Source organism: Orbicella franksi, chromosome 2 (genome assembly GCF_964199315.1).
Source record: "Orbicella franksi chromosome 2, jaOrbFran1.1, whole genome shotgun sequence".
Classification (NCBI taxonomy): Eukaryota; Metazoa; Cnidaria; class Anthozoa; order Scleractinia; family Merulinidae; genus Orbicella; species Orbicella franksi.
Genome location: NC_138146.1, coordinates 29,716,059 through 29,737,624, shown reverse-complemented (window position 1 = coordinate 29,737,624; position 21,566 = coordinate 29,716,059). Strand labels below are relative to the sequence as shown.

The 21,566-nt window shown below is 39.7% G+C and overlaps 1 pseudogene across 1 annotated transcript; it reads left to right on the top strand.

The window, feature by feature from the left end:
* The first annotated feature begins 4,194 nt into the window (after positions 1 to 4,194).
* LOC145479165 (uncharacterized) lies at positions 4,195 to 21,158 on the top strand (annotated as a pseudogene). The gene is made up of 3 exons (XR_014048396.1): positions 4,195 to 5,485; positions 18,171 to 18,331; positions 19,098 to 21,158. The product of XR_014048396.1 is annotated as an uncharacterized LOC145479165 (transcript).
* The last annotated feature ends 408 nt before the right edge of the window (positions 21,159 to 21,566 follow it).

Below are 21,566 nucleotides of genomic sequence, written 5' to 3'. Positions count from 1 at the left end.
GAACCCGCCTAGTTCCATATCATTCTTTGTACGTTCTCTCAAGTTTAAACATATTCAAGGAGACACCATAGTGCTATTTGTGATATGTACACATTTCTCTCCACTTTTATGGGAAGTGTGAACGAGGTATGAATTTTAATTAAACGACCGTAGTTCGATGTCCAAAAAGGACGACTAAACGAACTAAGTTTGGCTGAGAAATTAGACAACAAAATCCTGACAAGTTATGGAATCCCGAATGGCTATTTCCAGGTAGAGCGCTTTTAAAGTGCAACTAATCCCCAAAAGCTTTTTCCTTCTGAAATCTACTAGCTTACCCAATTACTTCAGCGAAAAAATTATCTCGATTGATAAAATCCCCGCGATTCTACAGGCGTTTGAAGTTGTAATTTCTGCGCTCACGACCGAGCATATTGGGATCTGGGTCGGGCTTCTTGAGACGTCATCAAAGGACACTCAAGAGACGTTTGACTGGGAGTGTTTACCGTTTACCAAAAAAGTCCGGAAATTTCGGTTGAATTCAAATGGAACAGTAATTTTCCGGAAAACCCGTTCGGAAATTGTAGAGTACCTCCAGAGATAGCCCTCTTATTCCGTTGGGAACGAAACGACGGAAATTTTCCAGTTTCCAGTCTCTCATCAGCCCAAAACAATTACGAGAAATCGAATTGCAAATAGTAAGAGCCATCTCGTTCGTTTGGTTTGCTGATTTTGGAAAAACCCTTACCATTATTTAACGGTCATTCCAACAGGTTTATTCGGCTGACAAATGGTAAGCACCCGCTGTGAAAACATATTTGGGGTATTTGTGCTTAATAGTTTATCAAAAATGGACAAGACTTTTAAATGAAAGAAATGTATCATTTAGCAATACAATTCGGAATCTAGCTACGACTAGGACGGCTACGAAGTATACAGCTGTTTCGACAAAGTTTGTCTCACAAAAGTGTAAAAGCGTACGCGACAATGCCGATTGGTAATACAGGTAGTAAGAGTTTGGCGTTGTTTGCTTGAGGTTCGCGGTGATTCAGCAAGAAGGAAGGAAAAAGCATGAATACACGTATTTGTGCTGTTTCCTTTTATCACGCTGAAACACCTTGAGCTTCAAACAAGCAACCGTAAAACCACCATTACCAATAATAACTTTCGACATTGTCGAGTAAGCTTTTCCTCGTTCGTGAGACAACCTTTCTCGAAACAGCTGTATATTGCTTTTTCGATTTCGAAGTGCGGGTCGCCGGTCGAGCCCGCCACACTGCAAGTCACGATCGACAATTTGCCTGCCCATTTGGCTAATCTACTAATCCACATACACCGTTCTTCTAGTACTCTCACCGAACCCTGGATAGTTCATAACGACGATAGCATATTTTTCCGCTAATTATTCAAAAGCGCCGAAAAATTCGTCTTTCTTCGTTATTGGATTTTTTGTACTAGCAATTAAAAATCCTTCGACAAGATCTTGACAAAAGGTTCAATATGGTATCAGTTAAATGACAGCATTTCTACTTCACTGTTCTTTTGTTTTAATTGTATTTTTAATTATATTCTTTCTTTGTATTTTCTATTTGAATTTGTAATTGTCGTTACTTGGTAGATTTTAAGGACCACAATGAGAACTACTGGTTTTACCAGGAATTGTGTTATCCAGTATCATCATCATCATCATCATCATCATCATCATGATCATCATCTTTATCATCATCATTATCATTATTGGTCCGTCGGACGAAAACTGCCAAAACACCCTTGACTCTGATTTCCCGTGAATCGTATAAATAAGATTTTTATTCGATCTGAAATAAACACAACAAATGATACACTTAAACAACAGCAACTAACCGAAAATAAAGGGCCTTAATACATCGTATAAACCAAGAAACGCGAACAGATTTCACTAAGTAAACCACGCGGTATTACACAATTGTTAATCACATGCGGTCGATTACCGAAATTACACTACCAGAAATCAAAGGAAACAACTTAAAGAAACAAAGCCTTAGAAAACGGAAAAAAAACAACTTAAACTGACTCACTTCGTGACAGGATTCCTGAGTCCAATTAAACTGTGAAAGACCTTTAAAACTGGAAGCTATCCATTCCGACACGTATAAAACTAACTGAAAACGATTCCTACATCAAGCTGCTCAAATTGCAATGTCAATCAATGTAATCATGTTTGATAAAAAGTGTAATATTAAACTATTAAAATCAATAACAAAACTTCACGCGAAATGTCACGCAAAACACTGTTCTTCATTGAAACAATTATCATTATCATTATTGTTATTATTATCATTATTGTTAAAAGTCTCTTTTACGTACGCTAATAACCTGAGCGTTTCGGTCAACAACAAGCTCATTCTCGGTCTCCTTTGGCTTCCTTTAAGCGCCACAATCTCCGTCGGTAAAGTCGAATCTAAATGGTTTGTTTTACTCTCCTTCCTCATATACTTATCAATGCTTGATTCGTCTTAAGTTTGTAACTGAGATATATTTCGTTGCTCAAAGAACAAAACAATTGTGTATGCAAATGAGAAACTCAAGCGCCGATTGTCGGTGTCGTGCGTGTGGTTGTATATGAAATCTACAAATACATAGCTTCTTCTGCAGTTCGAAGCCTCACTAATCTTAAGCGCCTCGTTGTAGGACGTACGTGTCGTTGATTATTCGTTTAGAAGCGTCTGTATTTCGAGGACAAAGAGAACTTGATGCTTATAATTTGCCGCATAATTATCTCACCTACAGCAGTTTCCATTATTATTTTGGTCTGGGACATCTGGGGCTCGTTTGAATTGAGTAGTACTGAATAGTCAGATGGCTCCTAGCTTATCTCAACCAGTCGTGTCTTATCTACCTTCACAATATCGAGCTTCACACTAGAAGCTAGGGAATGAAATCCTAGGTTTTTACAGTAGCGGCGAACCCGAAATCGAAGAACTGCTCTGTCTGCGGATCCACAGCCACTTTGACAATGTTATGACTAAATTCATGATCAATAACAGGACAGACGCGTGAAAAACTGACATCAATTTGTTAAATCACCTGTTCGCATACATTCTTCTTATTAGAAGCACTTCAAAGACGTCACAGGCCAACTCGCCCTATTCCTCGCTACTGGTCGGTCATGGCCGCGGAAAGGGCTAATTTTACAGACTGAAAATTCATAGAAAATTAACGAAATTAGCTACAACGATAATTTTTTCGCAGTGGTGATCAGAAAAATGAGGAGATTTATATAAGAAAAAAAATGGAGGTTAGTTACGCTTTAAAAACTAGACCTCGATTTTATGTCATTATCTCGAATGACACGCGTAACAAAAATAACCAAGGTAACGGTAAATACTATCCCAAAAATGATGGTGCTCAATAGAATATGAATAAACTCAAATTTTCCTCCTGAGGCGAAACCTACATAACAACAATATAAGGAGAAAGTATAATTTGATCTGTGATGAAATAGAAAATCAAATAACCCTAGCTTTTTAATACCCTGAAATATCTCAGGATTATAATATCCTGCACCAAAACAAGTTTTTCCTTGATAATTTAATAACGAATAGGTTATTATATAGAATACATTCTGGCTTGCATTTTAATTCTTTAACCCTTTTAGAGCTCAAATTAATTTTCACCAAATTTCAACATTTTGAAATAGTGTTGCTAAAAGTGAAATATCTCGGCCTATATTCAGGGTATTACTACCAAATTTGGATATGTAGTTCAAAAGAGGAAGTATCTGTCACTCACTTTTTCATTTATAGGTTAATAAATGTATGTTATTGGCCGGCTGGGAGGTCCGTATAGGGAAAAACTGTGACCGAGGTCTTGAAAATGCTGCCTTCGGCCTGCCGCCTCGGGCAGCATTTTCAAGCCCGAGGTCACAGTTTTTAACTATACGGACCGACCCTAAGCCGGGCAATAACATTTTTATCTTTTTTTCTTGCGATAAATTGGTTTACAAGTGGCTTTGTTTACGCAGCTTTGTCATTGAATTGGCTTACCCGCCGTCTACAGACTCAACAAACCATTGGTAAAAAATCTAACGAGCGAACGAGCAAGTAACTCAAATACTAGACAAAGATTGATGGATTAAAAAAAAAGATTTATACCGAACTACTTTATGTTAGTTGCATTTAGTTCACCATTTAAGTGGCAGTCCCGCTAAAAGCGGTCCACTCGACTCCGGGACCAAAAATAATCTTCCTTCATCTTTTGTCAGTGAAAAGGGTCTGGCACATACATATATAAAAGCAATTTATTATTTTCCAATTCCTTATTTTTGCTTTGCTACGAGCCAAAATTCACTTTTGGCCGAACTGAGGTTGCCGAGCGTGATCACAAGGGTAAAATTCACCGATTTGTGAAGCGTGCTACGTCGCCTAAAATGCAGCTCACGGAATTTCGTTTTCATGCGAATTCTAAGGTACATTCATTACTTTGACTGACGAAATATGGAAACTTTTCGGAAAATTCTAAGCTCACCAGCGAGGCTGGAAGACACCCTACTCCGAGGCCTCTGATCACCTACTAAAATTTAGCCAAATTTGAGGGGGAAAATCTCAAAAGTTGAGTCTAAATGAAGCCTAAAGAGCACATCACAGTGAATTTCATACCTTAATAAACCGTTCTATAAGTTCAAACCGGTGGGTATCTCCTTGGATTGCACGCGAGAACAGATTAAAATCTGCCACAGTCAGTGTGTTTACATAGCTATCGCTCGTGTCAAAGCTCATTTGCATAACCCTTGCACCCGGTGAAAATACATCTTCTTCCGTTCAGGTTCGTTTGTTAACCTTCTGAGTAGTGGCAAATAGCTTCCTTTAATACTTGTATACACTCTAGATCCAGTTTTGAGGTGAAGGTCATTCACGTTCATTTCTGTCAGTCGTTGCGAATCACTCGAAATCAGACTTTTCTACCGTAAATTGAGTGGCAGATAGCGAGGAAATTCGTGAAGTGTATTCCACAGAAATTCTCTCAAATACGGCAATAATCGGAGAGGTAAGCTCGACTGAAATTGACTCATTTTTTGCTTAAAATTGTACAGAGAGAGACAGAGGATTACGCGCCATTACAGCGCCGAGCTACAAACAGCCAAACAAACTCTCACAACTTCAAAAAACTAAAAAAAAAGCTAAACGATCGATTGAACTAAAACAGCGATAAGCGAGTGTACAATGTAATGTGATGCTAGCACATGCTGGCTACATTTAACTATATTAACAATATTAACATCACTTAAATAGCGTGACATGATATCTATCCTTCGCTACAAGGGGTACGTGATAACACGTCATTGTGATGCTTTAAAGTTCGGTCACGAACCTCCTGCACATTGCACGGTATAGGCGCGCGTGAAACTGAAATTACGTTTAAATACTACCAGGAGCTCATCCACCACGTCGCGTGGCTTTACTGGACGCAAAATTTCTGTGGGTTGCGTTGAAGTTGCTTCTCGTGCTCCGGACAACAGAGGTTGCAGGTAGGTTTATGTTGGGCGTTTTGCCTATTTTTTCAGTAAATCATGTTTCTTCGTGTCGAACGATAAAGCGCCTTGTCCGAAACGGGCAAAACAAAGTCCATAGAAAACACATTCCTTTTTTGAAAAGAAAGAATCTATCTACTTCTTGTTTTGTCCCGTCTTCGTTCTCGTCTTCTGTTATATTCAGAGAGGGTGATTCTCTTCATTAGTTCGATCGCTCCGCCGTGCTTTCTCGGTGTCGAACTACCTCGGGTTATGGAACGCCAGAACTGTCTTATGATACTTTTTTTTATTATATTGGGTGGTTATGTCATTATATTGAGTAGTTATGTTATTATATTCGGTGATTAACTCATTATACTCGGTGCTTATGTGCTGTCTTCATTATATTCGGTGCTTATTCCATTATATTCGGTGCTTCCCTCGTTATATTCGGTGCTTTCTTCGTTATATTCGGTGCTTTTTTCATTATATTCGGTGCTGTCTTTATTATATTCGGTGCTTTCTTCGTTATATTCGGTTCTAACTTTGTTTGGTGTTTTCTTCATTATTACGGGTACTAACACTATTATATTCGGTGCTCTCTTCCTTATATTCGGTGCTCTCTTCCTTATATTCGGTGCTCTCTTCCTTATATTCGGTGCTCTCTTCCTTATATTCGGTGCAAAGGCCATTATATTCGGTACTTCCTTGTTCGGTGCTTACTTCATTATATTCGGTGCTTAATTCATTATATTCGGTGCTTACTTCATTATATTCGGTGCTTTCTTCGATATGATCGTCACCAGTCTTCACAAGGGGCCGTACAATTTGGAGGTAGTCTAGGGAAAGCCGGGAAAAACGGGTGTCACGAAAACTGAGACCCCGAAAACTCAGACCCCTCGAAATTAAAAACTCAATTGTTATCAACTGAATTGCTCTATGGCCACAATGGGGCGAGATGTTTATCTTTTCCGGTTTATGTTGTCGCGTCGATCGAACGGTGAAACACAAATATTTAACTTCTCAGGTTTATCGCTGTCGCGTCGGTCAAACAGTGAAGAACTAACAAGGTTTAGAGCAGCAGCCGACACTGCTTTTCAAAACAGACCTTTTTTATGCAATCGTATGCAGCAAAAAAACGTGTTGTTCTCTGAAACATACTCGTTTGATCGCAATCTGCTTTTGACTTTATGTGCGTTACGTGACTGTCGGCACGTAACTCGCAGAAATTAACAAAATTTAGAAAAAAAAAAAGAAAAAAAGAGTACATAGAGATAGCCATGTTTTCGTTCCAACTTATAACGGGAATAGTGAATATTTCTTACAGGAAACAGTAAGTTTCAAACCAAACACTTCTATTTCTTCTTTTTTTTTTTTTTTCATACCGCTTGGATTAGTTAATTATTAAATCTGCCTCGTGGCGGGGCCTTCGCGCCAGTTTTCAATTTTCTGTGCAAACAACCGGAACGATGATCCTGCTGGTATACGTTGGATCAATAGTGATCTAATCGGCTTTACATATAAAATGAAGAATACAAAAGCAAAAACCGACACAACTTCTGGTTCTTTCCGTTGTGGCAAAAACTGTACTACTTGTCCCTACATTTCTCACGGACTTACTACATATACCTTCTTTTCTACCGGGGAAACGCGCGCCATAAAATCCAACCTGACCTGTGACACTAAAAACCTCATCTACATGATTCAATGTAACCGCTGTAATTTACAATACATAGGAGAGACGAAACGACGATTAAAAGACCGATTTAATGAACACCGCCGTACCATAGATAACCCTAACAACAAATCTAAACCTACTACAGCCGCCGAACATTTCCTGTCCTCTCCTAACCACACTGCTAACGACATGCAATTAATCCCCATCGAAAAAATCGTTTCTAACCGAGACTCTATCCGTACGGCCAGGGAAGCTTTTTTAATTCAAAAAGGCAGAACAATTGATCCTAATGGTCTGAACATCCGCGAAGAAACATATTAATTGTTTCCATTTGTTTTCTTTTATTATGTTCTTTTATCATGTTATTTTATTTTACCGTATGCTTATCTTCAATTTACACGATCAATTACTTTTGCGTAGTCCGGTATTACGTAAATATCGGCTACATAAAAACACGCACCAATGTAAAATCTTCCATTGTACCTGAAGAAGGCTGGTTTGGCCAGCCGAAATATAGTACACCTTCAAAAAATCATTCTACGTTGTGTCGGTTTTTGCTTTTGTATTCTTCATTTCAATTTTCGTTCACTCACATTTCGAGACCAGACATGGCGGTTCAATCGGTTCGACCTTCACGTGCTTTTTACGTGTTGACTTTTTACGTGCCGACAGTCACGCAACGCACATAAAGTCAAAAAGCAGATTGCGATCAAACGAGTATGTTTCCGAGAACAACACGTTTTTTTGCTGCATACGATTGCATAAAAAAGGTCTGTTTTGAAAAGCAGTGTCGGCTGCTGTTCTAAACCTTGTTAGTTTTTCACTGTTTGACCGACGCGACAGCGATAAACCTGAGAAGTTAAATATTTGTGTTTCACCGTTCGATCGACGCGACAACATAAACCGGAGAAGATAAACATCTCGCCCCATTGTGGCCATAGAGCAATTCAGTTGATAACAATTGAGTTTTTAATTTCGAGGGGTCTGAGTTTTCGGGGTCTCAGTTTTCGTGACACCCGTTTTTCCCGGCTTTCCCTAGACTACCTCCAAATTGCACGGCCCCTTGTGAAGACTGGTGACGATCATATCGAAGAAAGCACCGAATATAATGAAGTAAGCACCGAATATAATGAATTAAGCACCGAATATAATGAAGTAAGCACCGAATATAATGAAGTAAGCACCGAACAAGGAAGTACCGAATATAATGGCCTTTGCACCGAATATAAGGAAGAGAGCACCGAATATAAGGAAGAGAGCACCGAATATAATAGTGTTAGTACCCGTAATAATGAAGAAAACACCAAACAAAGTTAGAACCGAATATAACGAAGAAAGCACCGAATATAATAAAGACAGCACCGAATATAATGAAAAAAGCACCGAATATAACGAAGAAAGCACCGAATATAACGAGGGAAGCACCGAATATAATGGAATAAGTACCGAATATAATAAAGACAGCACCGCATATAAAGACATAAGCACCGAGTATAATGGAATAAGCACCGAGTATAATGAGTTAATCACCGAATATAATAACATAACTACTCAATATAATGACATAACCACCCAATATAATAAAAAAAAGTATCATAAGACAGTTCTGGCGTTCCATATCGGGTGCCTGGAATAGCGGGTGTCTACAAAACGAAGACCTAAGACCTAAGACCCAAAAACGAAGACTTGTTTTTTTACAGGCCTATCAAACCAGAGACAGTCAAACGGGGTCGACGCTTTTCTTCGGACAACTGACGCGAAATTAATGGGGTCTTCGTTTTGTAGATAAGGCCGGCTCGAACTACAAAACGAAGACCCTCGCTTAAATGCTTTGTTCGTTGTCATCTGACGCAGAATCAATGCGGTCTTCGTTTTGTAGATAAGGCCGGCTCGAACTACAAAACGAAGACCCTCGCTTAAATGCTTTGTTCGTTGTCATCTGACGCAGAATCAATGCGGTCTTCGTTTTGTAGATAAGGCCGGCTCGAACTACAAAATGAAGACCCTCGCTTAAATGCTTTGTTCGTTGTCATCTGACGCAGAATCAATGCGGTCTTCGTTTTGTAGATAAGGCCGGCTCGAACTACAAAACGAAGACCCTCGCTTAAATGCTTTGTTCGTTGTCATCTGACGCAGAATCAATGCGGTCTTCGTTTTGTAGATAAGGCCGGCTCGAACTACAAAACGAAGACCCTCGCTTAAATGCTTTGTTCGTTGTCATCTGACGCAGAATCAATGCGGTCTTCGTTTTGTAGATAAGGCCGGCTCGAACTACAAAACGAAGACCCTCGCTTAAATGCTTTGTTCGTTGTCAGCTGACGCAGAATCAATGCGGTCTTCGTTTTGTAGATAAGGCCGGCTCGAACTACAAAACGAAGACCCTCGCTTAAATGCTTTGTTCGTTGTCATCTGACGCAGAATCAATGCGGTCTTCGTTTTGTAGATAAGGCCGGCTCGAACTACAAAACGAAGACCCTCGCTTAAATGCTTTGTTCGTTGTCATCTGACGCAGAATCAATGCGGTCTTCGTTTTGTAGATAAGGCCGGCTCGAACTACAAAATGAAGACCCTCGCTTAAATGCTTTGTTCGTTGTCATCTGACGCAGAATCAATGCGGTCTTCGTTTTGTAGATAAGGCCGGCTCGAACTACAAAACGAAGACCCTCGCTTAAATGCTTTGTTCGTTGTCAGCTGACACGAAATCAATTAATGGGGTCTTCGTTTTGTAGATAAGGCCGGCTCGAACTACAAAACGAAGACCCTCGCTTAAATGCTTTGTTCGTTGTCATCTGACGCAGAATCAATGCGGTCTTCGTTTTGTAGATAAGGCCGGCTCGAACTACAAAACGAAGACCCTCGCTTAAATGCTTTGTTCGTTGTCATCTGACGCAGAATCAATGCGGTCTTCGTTTTGTAGATAAGGCCGGCTCGAACTACAAAACGAAGACCCTCGCTTAAATGCTTTGTTCGTTGTCATCTGACGCAGAATCAATGCGGTCTTCGTTTTGTAGATAAGGCCGGCTCGAACTACAAAACGAAGACCCTCGCTTAAATGCTTTGTTCGTTGTCATCTGACGCAGAATCAATGCGGTCTTCGTTTTGTAGATAAGGTCGGCTCGAACTACAAAACGAAGACCCTCGCTTAAATGCTTTGTTCGTTGTCATCTGACGCAGAATCAATGCGGTCTTCGTTTTGTAGATAAGGCCGGCTCGAACTACAAAATGAAGACCCTCGCTTAAATGCTTTGTTCGTTGTCATCTGACGCAGAATCAATGCGGTCTTCGTTTTGTAGATAAGGCCGGCTCGAACTACAAAACGAAGACCCTCGCTTAAATGCTTTGTTCGTTGTCATCTGACGCAGAATCAATGCGGTCTTCGTTTTGTAGATAAGGCCGGCTCGAACTACAAAACGAAGACCCTCGCTTAAATGCTTTGTTCGTTGTCATCTGACGCAGAATCAATGCGGTCTTCGTTTTGTAGATAAGGCCGGCTCGAACTACAAAATGAAGACCCTCGCTTAAATGCTTTGTTCGTTGTCATCTGACGCAGAATCAATGCGGTCTTCGTTTTGTAGATAAGGCCGGCTCGAACTACAAAACGAAGACCCTCGCTTAAATGCTTTGTTCGTTGTCAGCTGACACGAAATCAATTAATGGGGTCTTCGTTTTGTAGATAAGGCCAGCTCGAACTACAAAACGAAGACCCTCGCGTAAATGCTTTGTTCGTTGTCAGCTGACACGAAATCAATTAAGGCCAGCTCGAAGACCCCATTAATTGATTTCGTGTCAGCTGACAACGAACAAAGCATTTTGCGGTCAGATTAGCGCTAGAGATTACAAACTAGCGTGCTTGCTTTTGACGTCACTGTAGCACGCGTTGGAATGTGAGAATTCATGTTGGGGTCAAACTGTACGGGTCCGCAAATGATCCCAGGATCGCAAATGATCCCGGACCGCAAATGATCCCCAAATTGAACCGCAAATGATCCCGGACCGGAAATGATCCCCATATTCGACCGCAAATGATCCCTATCAAAAAATAAGGAATGGCATGGATTTATATCAGAGGAAGGTGAGAACATATACAAAAATTATGAACTAAAAAACATGTTTTATCATTTTACAAAAAAATATTCCACAGCTGCTGTGTTGTTCTTCGAACGGTTCAGATCGTTTTCACTGTCACGCACTAAAAAAAAAATAAATCGAAAATCAACCAATGGAAAAAGCTAAGAAATTTTGATGTACGCTATAGAAGATAACTAAATAAGACACTTCTCCAAGTTTTAGGCCTGTCCGTTTCCCCAAACTTCAGAAATTCGTCGTAAATGTTTCCCAGAAATTTACAGAGCCCAGTAAGAAAACGCCATGTTGGTATACATCCGTGGTACACCAATATGGCGGCCGGAATATAGTGTAAACATCTAGAACTTACTTTGGCTTTCCAGGCGACTAATTATCAGTACTAAACAAACAAGCATTTACATAAGCACTTTTACTAATGCTCTAACTTCTAAAATGGCTCAAAATCATGAGATAAGTATATATTTTTCAACAAACTCGATCGTAGCCTTGTGTCACGCAACCTCCATAACCCTGAAATTCAAAATGCTCTGGTTTCCAAACGAAGCACGCTAATTGTAAACAGATATAAGTATACCGCCTCTTAGGCCTGATGAGGATAAAAACACGTCACGTGAAGACGATCTATTGAATTAGAAGTCTTAGTAAAACACATACTTGTAAACATTCTCGAAATCCCGGTGGCGATAGTATCAAACATCTATCAAACAACTAACTTGTCAAAACGAAGTGCAAGCCTTGGCCTTGCTTGGTCATGAATTCGAAGCTGAACTTCATAACTATAGCTTGGAATTTTGGCTTCTTAGAATACTCAAGTAGTCATTTCCGAGGAATTAAAGCCAAAATACGACCAAGGAAAAATTACAAAATAAATTTGTTCAGATTTCCAGTGCTACACACCAAGGTGTTTTACGGAGTGATGAAGCGTTGTAGGCTTGTAGGTCTACTCAGGTGACAGCGTCTTCCTTAATAGTTGCTTCATGGTTAGATTTTAGTTTAAAACTTTAGACGAGTGGCGTTAGTGGCTGATGAAATGTGATTTAACTATAACACCGAAATATCAACGTTTAACAAAGGAGGATATGTAGCGTATGTTGCACTGATCATAATTTTACTGAGAACTGCAAAGAAATGCAAGCCAAGTCGTGTTTTGATGATTGAGTGGTGATATTCATAACATCGTAGTTAGCACCAAAATTTAGTGGAAAGTATGAAAAAAAAAGCAACTTGTAAGCCATTATAATTATAAGATGGCTTTAATAAAAACATTGGTATTCACGTACGCCAATTCCCTATCCACACCATCCCATCATCCATGCCATTCGTTAGTTTTTAGTCGGGATCATTTGCGGTCCCTCTCGGGGATCATTTCCGGTCCGGGATCATTTGCGGTCCAATTTGGGGATCATTTGCGGTCCTGCGATCATTTGCGGACCGGTACAGTTGTGAACGCCGTATGAATCAGCTGCCGCTCCAACGTCGCATAGTGAGACAGACCCTGCCGAATTTAATGTTGTTTGCCGCACCAAACTTAACCTGCCGAACCAAACTGATTCAAACCCCGCTCTTCTGCCGTACTTTACTCATCAGTTAGGTTCGGAGCATGAATGGAGCGGCGTTTGGAACGGGCCTATAGTCCAGCTGTTAAGGGACAAAATTGTTCGTTTTTTGATAAAAGCACCAAACTTGGCAGGGTTACTAACCTCTATAAGACAAATATTTCCTGATATGGAGCCATGCCAAATTTTCTTCCAGAACCATGGAATGCGCATGTCAAAAATATGGCATACAAGGCCCTTACATGGAAACGAGGCTGATCCAAAATACCAATTTTTTTGCCTTCTGGGACTACTTTGCCTAGTGTCTTGCTTTCTTAATACAACAACAAATTAACCATTGCCTTTGAGTCTTAAATTATGTCACGTGATAGTCACGTGACCATTATGTTCAACTACCAGCAAAGCAATACGCACTGATGAAATCATTACCATTTTTAGAACTACCAAAGAAATCATTCAAACTCAGAATTAAAAACAAACTACTAAGTGTTCTCGAAGATGAAGATTCCTTCATTGAGGTTTGCAGGATCATTTGTAAATTAAAATGCCAGTAGCAGTAGTAAAAAAATACAACCAACAATCAAACAAACAAACAAACAAAAATCTTATCTATTAAATCACATTCTTTTCCCAGTTTTTCTTTTTATTTTATTCACTTTTTTTTCTAACTTTCTATTTTTCTCTATTTATCATGGTAATAATAATAATAATAATAAGAGTAATAATTATAATAGATCATTTGTAACTATTGATAGACTGGCCCGCCTAGACTAGCATAGCTATCCGCGAGCCAGTCCAACTGTAAAATGTCCATTTTATTAAGAAATAAAATGATGAATGATGACGATTTTTTACATATCAATTTTATTATTTGCAATGTAGATTCTAATATCTAGACTAGGAAATTCAAACCTTGAATGTATGTTTTGTATGTGCCAAAAACGTAATATCAAAACTATGCATCAAATCGAGGCTGAGATACAGAGTCAATTTATATAGGTTTGATTGACATGATTTTCTTGAGTTACTTGCTTACTGTGATTGAGACACCTTTTCTATTTCGCGTTTGAAACTTTTCAATATGCCGGAATAGATCAGGTATGTCACAACACTAGCTGAACTTTTTGGTCTGAAGGAAACGTTTTGAAAAACAGCTTTTATTGGCTGTAACGTTCCTAAGCCTGCTTTTAAAAACACTAGCTGAATGAAGGTTCTTTTAGTTGTAATTTCCACCACAACTGCACAAAGCGGTACAGTCAAGATTAGCCTTCAAGCATATGTTAATTTTTTAAGAGAACAGGAGTTTCCAATCACTTTGCTGTAGTATCTTTCAAAGGAAATGCAGAAAAAATGTAAATAGCATTAAAATGTAAAATACATCAATCCTGTCAATTTAGATAATGCAGCCTATGAATTTGTTTAGGTTGCTTTTAAAGTACGTTCTAAACTTAAATGAGAAAACAAGGAAACTTGTAATACGACCTACTGGTTGGTATATTTTATGTCTGTGAGAAATGTTATTCAGTTTGTAATCTTTAATCTTTAATCATTATTTATATACGGTAAGAATAACATGTTTAAGATCCTAAACCTAAAATTCTAATCCTAATATCATATTAACTTACAACAACATTATACTTATAAACCTGATTTCCGTGATTACAGTGTAGCCTGTTCCAAAGGGTTGCGCCGCTGTAACTAAAACTATTTTTCATGTAGTTAGTTCTCGGAGAGGGAACAACAAGTTTGTTAACCGAGTCCCTCAGAGCATAATTTGATTCATTTCGTGTTACAAATTTAGAAGTGAAATACTCGGGAACCAGACCGTTTAAAGATTTGAAAACCATTAGAGCTTTCTGAATTTGACATTGAAATTGCAAGTCTTTCCAGCTGAGTTTGTGAAACAAGGAATCGACATCAGCGTCATAGCCCAATGAAGTTATTACTCGTGCAGCATGGTTTTGTAGTTTTTGTAGCCTGTTAGATAATGTTTTGCCACAATTACCCCAGACTAGGCTGCAGTAATCAAAGTGAGGTTGAGGTAGTGATGTTGCATTACAGAGTTGGGTAGATTGAGGCACAAATGACTCAAGGTGATTCCTTAGTATTGCATTGCGCATCCCTAAGTCATGAGCCTGTGCGCGTGCAAAACGTAAGAGATTTCCCTCAAACTAAGCTTGATAGCGAAATAAATGCTCCTTTTCTCTTAAGGTCATTCCTCACATTTGCATTGCGCATCCTTACTGCGCATAATTTATGGCGTCATTAGCGCGCGCTCGTGCACGCGCACATTGAAAACATGACGGATTCGCCTTGATATTGAGCTCTGTCAGGTGAAAAATGGCTCTAGCTCACCAACGAGCACGGGCACCCCAATTTTTTTCCCACTCATTGTAATCAACTAATCATAAGCTTTGCGTGAGAAAAGACTGATCCAATTTCTATTGCTGAAAATTGAATAAATAAGAAAAATAGCAGATACACACAGTGGTCTTTTACATTTGGCAGTCGGTAACCACGTCAAGAAAATTTGGTTCAAATTTTTAACCAAGGATTTAGCTTTCTGTCTGAATAAAACTTAAAACGTTTATTTGTGTCCGACACAATGTATTGACTGTAGTTTAATGCGTGTTCTTATGAGTCCGAGCTCACAAAGATGTTACAATTGCTGGGAATGCGTTCTTATAATAAGCATTAAATAATGCCAAAATGGGGCATTTTCAATGCCTCACTGCTCCTTAATGAGCATGGGCACCCCCCTTTTTTATTTCAAAATTGAAGTTATCATATGACAAATATTCAGTGGACAAAGTTTGAGCAAAAATCTATTGTCACTTTTATTTCAGAGGAATTACCTTAAACGAGCATGGTGACCCCCGATCTTTCTTCGGGTATTTGTTAAGAACAGTCTAGTAAAGAACATATTTAAGGAAGAAAAAAAGTTTGATAGTAGAACATGATTTTTTTATAAAATAGCTCCATACTGGGTGTATTTTGGCCAAGGCGAGGACTTCAAGCTAACCACGGAACCGTCCAAAAAAGTGCAATATTCCCACAACCAGGCAATCAAAAACGGCTTAAATAAAGCAATCCTGCTTATGTGAATGAAAGAAGCTTTACTTTCAACATAAAATTTTGTGTCTTTCAAGCAACCAAGACTTAATTCTGGAATGATACCGGTTTCGCCCCATGGCGAGTTCGCCCCCACTATAAAATTTCTATTTCGAGTTCACCTCAAAATTTTGTGTTCGTGTTTACGTAGTTGTCATTGAGTTATTAAAAGTTTTCGAAGAATCATTTCAGTCTATGTATGTTTATGTCATCTCGCCATCAGGGAGTCTCGCCACCAACGAACTCCCGGTCGCCACCGAGCGAAGTCAACTCGCACCAAGTGAAGTCACCTCGCCACCAAGCGAGTTTCCTCGCCACCAGTAGTCTAATGAGGCAGTGGGTAAAAGAACGAGGAATAATCTCTATATGCGACTCGATCTGGTTGGGGGTGAACTCGATCAAGTTGAGTCGATGTAGGGGCGAACTCGGTGGGGGCGAACTCACCATGGGGCGAAACCGGCAGCTACCTAAGGTGATTCGAATTTTTAACGCGCAACCAGTAAAAACACCCCATTTTAAGAGCCTGCTGACGCGTTAACAAGCACGGTGACCCCTTTTTTATTGCATTTCTTTAATGTTGATATCATGAATGTTAATTATGCCAAGTTGCAAAAAAAGTTTGATAGTAGAACAATTTCAAGGGCATTACCTTAACTAAATTTATGGCTCCAATTGCAGAAGCGATCTTTTTATACAGTTGATGTGGGAATGCCACATCAGATTTTCATTGACATTTACTCCAAGTGATTTCGCAGAGAAAACTTGTTCAATCGGAACATTATTATCGGAGAGTTCGAGTGTATTAGACACAAGCCATTCGCTTAGTTTTTCAAGGTCGTCAGATAGACTAGACTCAATCGGATGCAAATCAGAACCAGCGTAATTAATGTGGGTGTCATCAGCATACATTCTAGGTATGCTAAATGATAGACAGTTAGACAAATCGTTAATATAAATTAGAAATAAAAGAGGACCAAGGATCGTTCCCTGTCGCACGCCACATTTCAGAGAGTGGTGAAGTCAGAGAGACAGCCATTAACGGAGCACCATTGTGTGCGCTTAGTCAAATACGATTTAAACTAATCAAGAGTTTTCCCTTGAATTCCGCACCGAAATTAGTTACATCCCGTTAAGCCAGACTTAAGCAAATCACCTCAATAGCCAACATAGATCCATCCTTAGTCTCGGCCTCGATTTGATGCAAAGCCCCAACATGACATTGTGCATGCCGAAACACAGGTTTCTAAGTTTGAATATCTTATTACTCTATATTGTAATGTTCAAAATAATTACTTCTTTTTATTTGCGAAGAAAAACGAAAGAGAGGAGAAAAAAATATATTAATCTTATTGATGTAATATTCGGTATTATTTGATTGTTTATTGAAAATGGTCACGTGACTAATCACGTGACAAATTTTTCGACTCCCAGATACTTTATAAGTTGCTGTTATATTAAAAAGCAAGAAATCTAGGCAAAGTACTCCGGAAAAGGCCTAGAAATAAACATTTCAACTCAGCCTCGCTCCCATGTAGGGGCCTGATATGTCATTTTTTGACATGCGCGTAGCGTGCTTCTAAGTGGAAATTTGGGATGGCTCCATATCAGAAAATGTTTACCTTATAGAGGTTAGTCATCCTGGGAAGTTTCATGCTTTTATCACAAAATGAACAATTCTGGTTATTTTTGGCTCTTAACAGCAGGACTACTAAGTGTCCAGCCGAAACAAGAGCTCAGAACTGATCCGTTCTCCACAAAGAATACAAGTAAAGATCCGGTTAATATAAGAGAAAAAATTACAAGATTGAATTCTCCATAAGTTCATGCGCAATATGACTTGGGTTGCCGACAAACCCTTGGCACAAAAAGCGCCTAACTTTGCGTAACAAAACTTTGTTCATCCCTAGCCTCGTACTCACGTTTCAAGACAAAGGATTTTTTTACATGCATGCGAGGCTTAGGATGTATAAGTATCGGCGTTATTTATGCAATAGTCCATGTACAAACAGCAGCTGAGACTCCACCTTTTTCCATAAATTATCTCAAGGCCCATTTAAGCCAGAACTTATCTGGAAGGTTTACCTTTGTGAAAGCCCATTACAAAAGTAAACTTCTGTTCAACTGAACGTTTTTCATCAAAATGGTTTGGTTTCTTTTGGGAAAGAAAAAGATATATCTTTTACACAGTTGAGTGTATAAATTACTGCTTTGGTTAATTCGCCCTGCGGACTGAGGGTTCGCCAAAATATCAAAAAATATTTATTTTCAACAGAAAACCGATGTGACACAACATCCACAGATTTCAAAGTCTTTGCTTCGTAAGTCAATGGCGTCAGGCCCATCTTGGAGAGCTGTTTTTTGCTCCTTCACCTGTCTTGTACTCATACAGTCAGTGTTGTTCTATCTGTACTTCCCACGGATAGAATTTAACAGGTATGTGTGTGGAAATAATTCAGACAACACAGGAATTGCCTTTCGAGGATTAGCTCTAGAAACTGAAGGAAATTGCTGACCAGATCAGTTCCTTATAATGCCCAGGTGCAGAGCAAGGATAAATGGTGACTGATTTCCAAATCGGTCCGAAGCAGCGAGCGCCGAGGGCACAAACCTCTAGACTTCTAGACTGATCCTGACCCCCAGGAAATGTTTTGGATTTTTTAAAACACCTGAAAGTCCCCTTTCCTGGGTTTCTGAGGAAAAAAAAAGAGAAAAAAAAAAAAGAGTAGAGACCGGGCATCTTGTGTACTTAAGGCATCTGTCGGCCGGGAGAGTGTCGACCGACACCATCGGTGCCATATACCGAGTATCGGCCGACACGCGGTCGACATCATGTCGACTGATAGTATCGAGCGATACTCGACCGACAGATGCCGAGATCCCTGACCGGTATATGTATTCGCTCTTGATGCCCGTGAAACAAGCTAAGTAGTTTGTGACAACGCGAATTTGAAATCAATGCATGCGAAGTGCGCAAGTGAGTCATGGTTACCTTGAAACTCCCGAGCAGTTTTGGCAAATATGTTGTGAGGGGACTCAACTGAATCTTCGGCAGTTAAGCCTCTTAAGTGCAGTTGAAAAAAAATCTACAAGTTTTAAGAGCATTCATGAATGAGATGTGGCATGTAATAACAGAAATTAAGTGTAAACTGCAGCCACAAAGATCAGTAAAGGAATCTAAGCTCGAATATTCTCTTTACAGATATGACCCCTTCAAGCCCTTGAAAAGAGGCCTTACAAAAGAACTAAAAGAAATATACCTAGAAATGCAAAAGTTACACATTCATAAGAAGGTACCATCAGCAAGACTGGTTCAGAAATTAGAAGAAATAGTAAATCGCTTGGACAGTAGACTGCAACCAGCGAACATAACCAGCGGGACACTCGGCAAAAATGGAGGCGTGGATGTGTGTCCAGAGGAGTTCAAAGGAACACTTGCTGGGTTCCAATTTTATACCACGGGCTGGGACATTACCAACTGTACTAACGCCAAACCAATCAGTTCTGTGATAAGTATTTTAGTTAATACTGTAGCATATCCTAGCAAGACGAGAACAACATTGAAAAGGTTTTAAAAGGGATAACAGAGACCTACCCTACAATTCAGGTGTATTTGGCAACACGGAGTGACCAAGTGATAGAGGCTGCCAAAAGGTATAATGTTGATGCCTTTAAGGTCTATAATGCAAACCTAGGCAAAGGATGGAACATGTTGATAAGAAAGGTATCTACTCCTTACGTTCTCGTTGCGAGAGATGTTTTTCACTTCACCTGGCTTACCCAACTTGAGAGGCAAATACGTGTGGCCACTCAGATACCAAATGTTGGAGTTGCAGGTGGATCTTACCGTAACTTTTCAGGTCACTGGAAAGCGGGCTGTGTGCAAACTACAATGAAAAATTACGTCCTGGAATACCAGGAGGGCTATTATCACTCGAGAAACGAGTGCATGTTCTGTGATTATCTGCAGGGTCCTTTCGTTGCCAAAACAAAGCTGTTGAAGTTTGACGAGAGTCTTCCAAATGAGGTCATTTTTGAAGACTGGTTTTTACGTGTTGTTGAAGCTGGACACATGACAATGTCATGTCCAGACGCTATGTATTTCACTACTGATTACAACTTTAATTCCAGAAGAACTGATAAAAATGTGTGGAAACCTTTGGCTAAGAAGTGGGAGCTTAATCGGGTGTTACTGCCCCAGGGGGTGAAGCATTCCTTTTCCTGTCAGGACATTGGTTTCGAATGCAATGCTAAAAGCGCTTTGCTGCCAGTCTGTTGTCAGGAGGAGTATGCAGATGCACTGTGGTTTGTTCAGAAGTTTGCCGATACGCATAATGTTACATTTGAGCTTGATGCTGGTTCCTTCTTGGGTGGTGTTAAGTTCAATGGACTTCTTCCTTGGGACTTGGATGGAGACATAAAGGTTTTATTGTCCGACTTTGCAATCTTTAGCAAGAGAGAAACGGTCGACCATTTTCGGAAAAATGGTTACGAGCTAAGCGAGTATGGAATACAAGATGACGGTGAACGCGGGTATGTGAAGATAAGCTTCAATAAATTTTACATTGAAGTCTGGGGGAGACCTGCTGTGACAAACACTCAGTATCTCCCCGCGGAACTACAAAAACATGCAACGTTCACCAAAGCAAACATTCGGGGTAACTGGATTGATACGGCGTTTAGTCCTGGTTTGTTCGCAAGAAATCGATATGGAAGAGAAATCCTAAAACACTCACAGTCCTGGATCAAATTAGGATTAGAACACAGTTACTCTGACTACGATCCTGGCAGCTTTGCGCCTTGTCAGAGACCAAATCACCATTCCTGCTTGCAGCTCTTCCCAGCTGACGGTAGTATTCCATTTTTAGTAACTTAGCAACACCTTCAGTACCCTAAATCCTCGAATTGGCGCCTATTTCAAATTTAGGAGAAGGAGGACGCTTATATGAGGGAGGTGTTTAATCGAGGAAGGGGGGGGGGGGCGCTTACTGAATTTGTCCCAACTCGTAGCGAGAAATGATAGTTTTTCAGTTTTTTGAAATACGGCATTTGCCCGTAAACGACAACTGTAGCGATTACATCATTGATACACGTGATTTAATAATCTACCAATGTAACATGATCATCCAAGAATGAGATTACAGTAAAATTACATCTTAGACTGAACGCGTGTACACTGTACTTGTCTTCCTTCGTCTTACCCGATCACTACAACAACATAAGCTGTACACAGCATACAAAGTTGATCCTAAAGTTTTAATAGCGGCGTAGTTGCTACTTGTAATTGCTTTTCAAACTTAACGTGTTCACAAACTGAACAATGTGCAAATCTAATACTGCATACGCTCTTAATTAGTCACAGATTAAACATCAATTTCGTCCTCGTCCTCATCAGTAATGTGGACTGATCATCGACCAGGAGGGGAGAGGGAGGGCGCTTTTTACAAATTTTGGCCGATATGAGAGGCGCTTACTCGAGGGGGGGGGGGGGGGGGGCGCTAATTCGAGGATTTACGGTTCATTTAAGGTCAAGGTTGGATTCCAATTTTTGAAAAGTCGGTTTGTAACTGCTAAGTTTGAATAGGTTTTAATTTTTATAGGGCTTTGCCATTTAGTTTCTTAGTTTTCTTTTAGAAAAGACCTTTGAGTCCACACGGTCGCCAAGATCGAG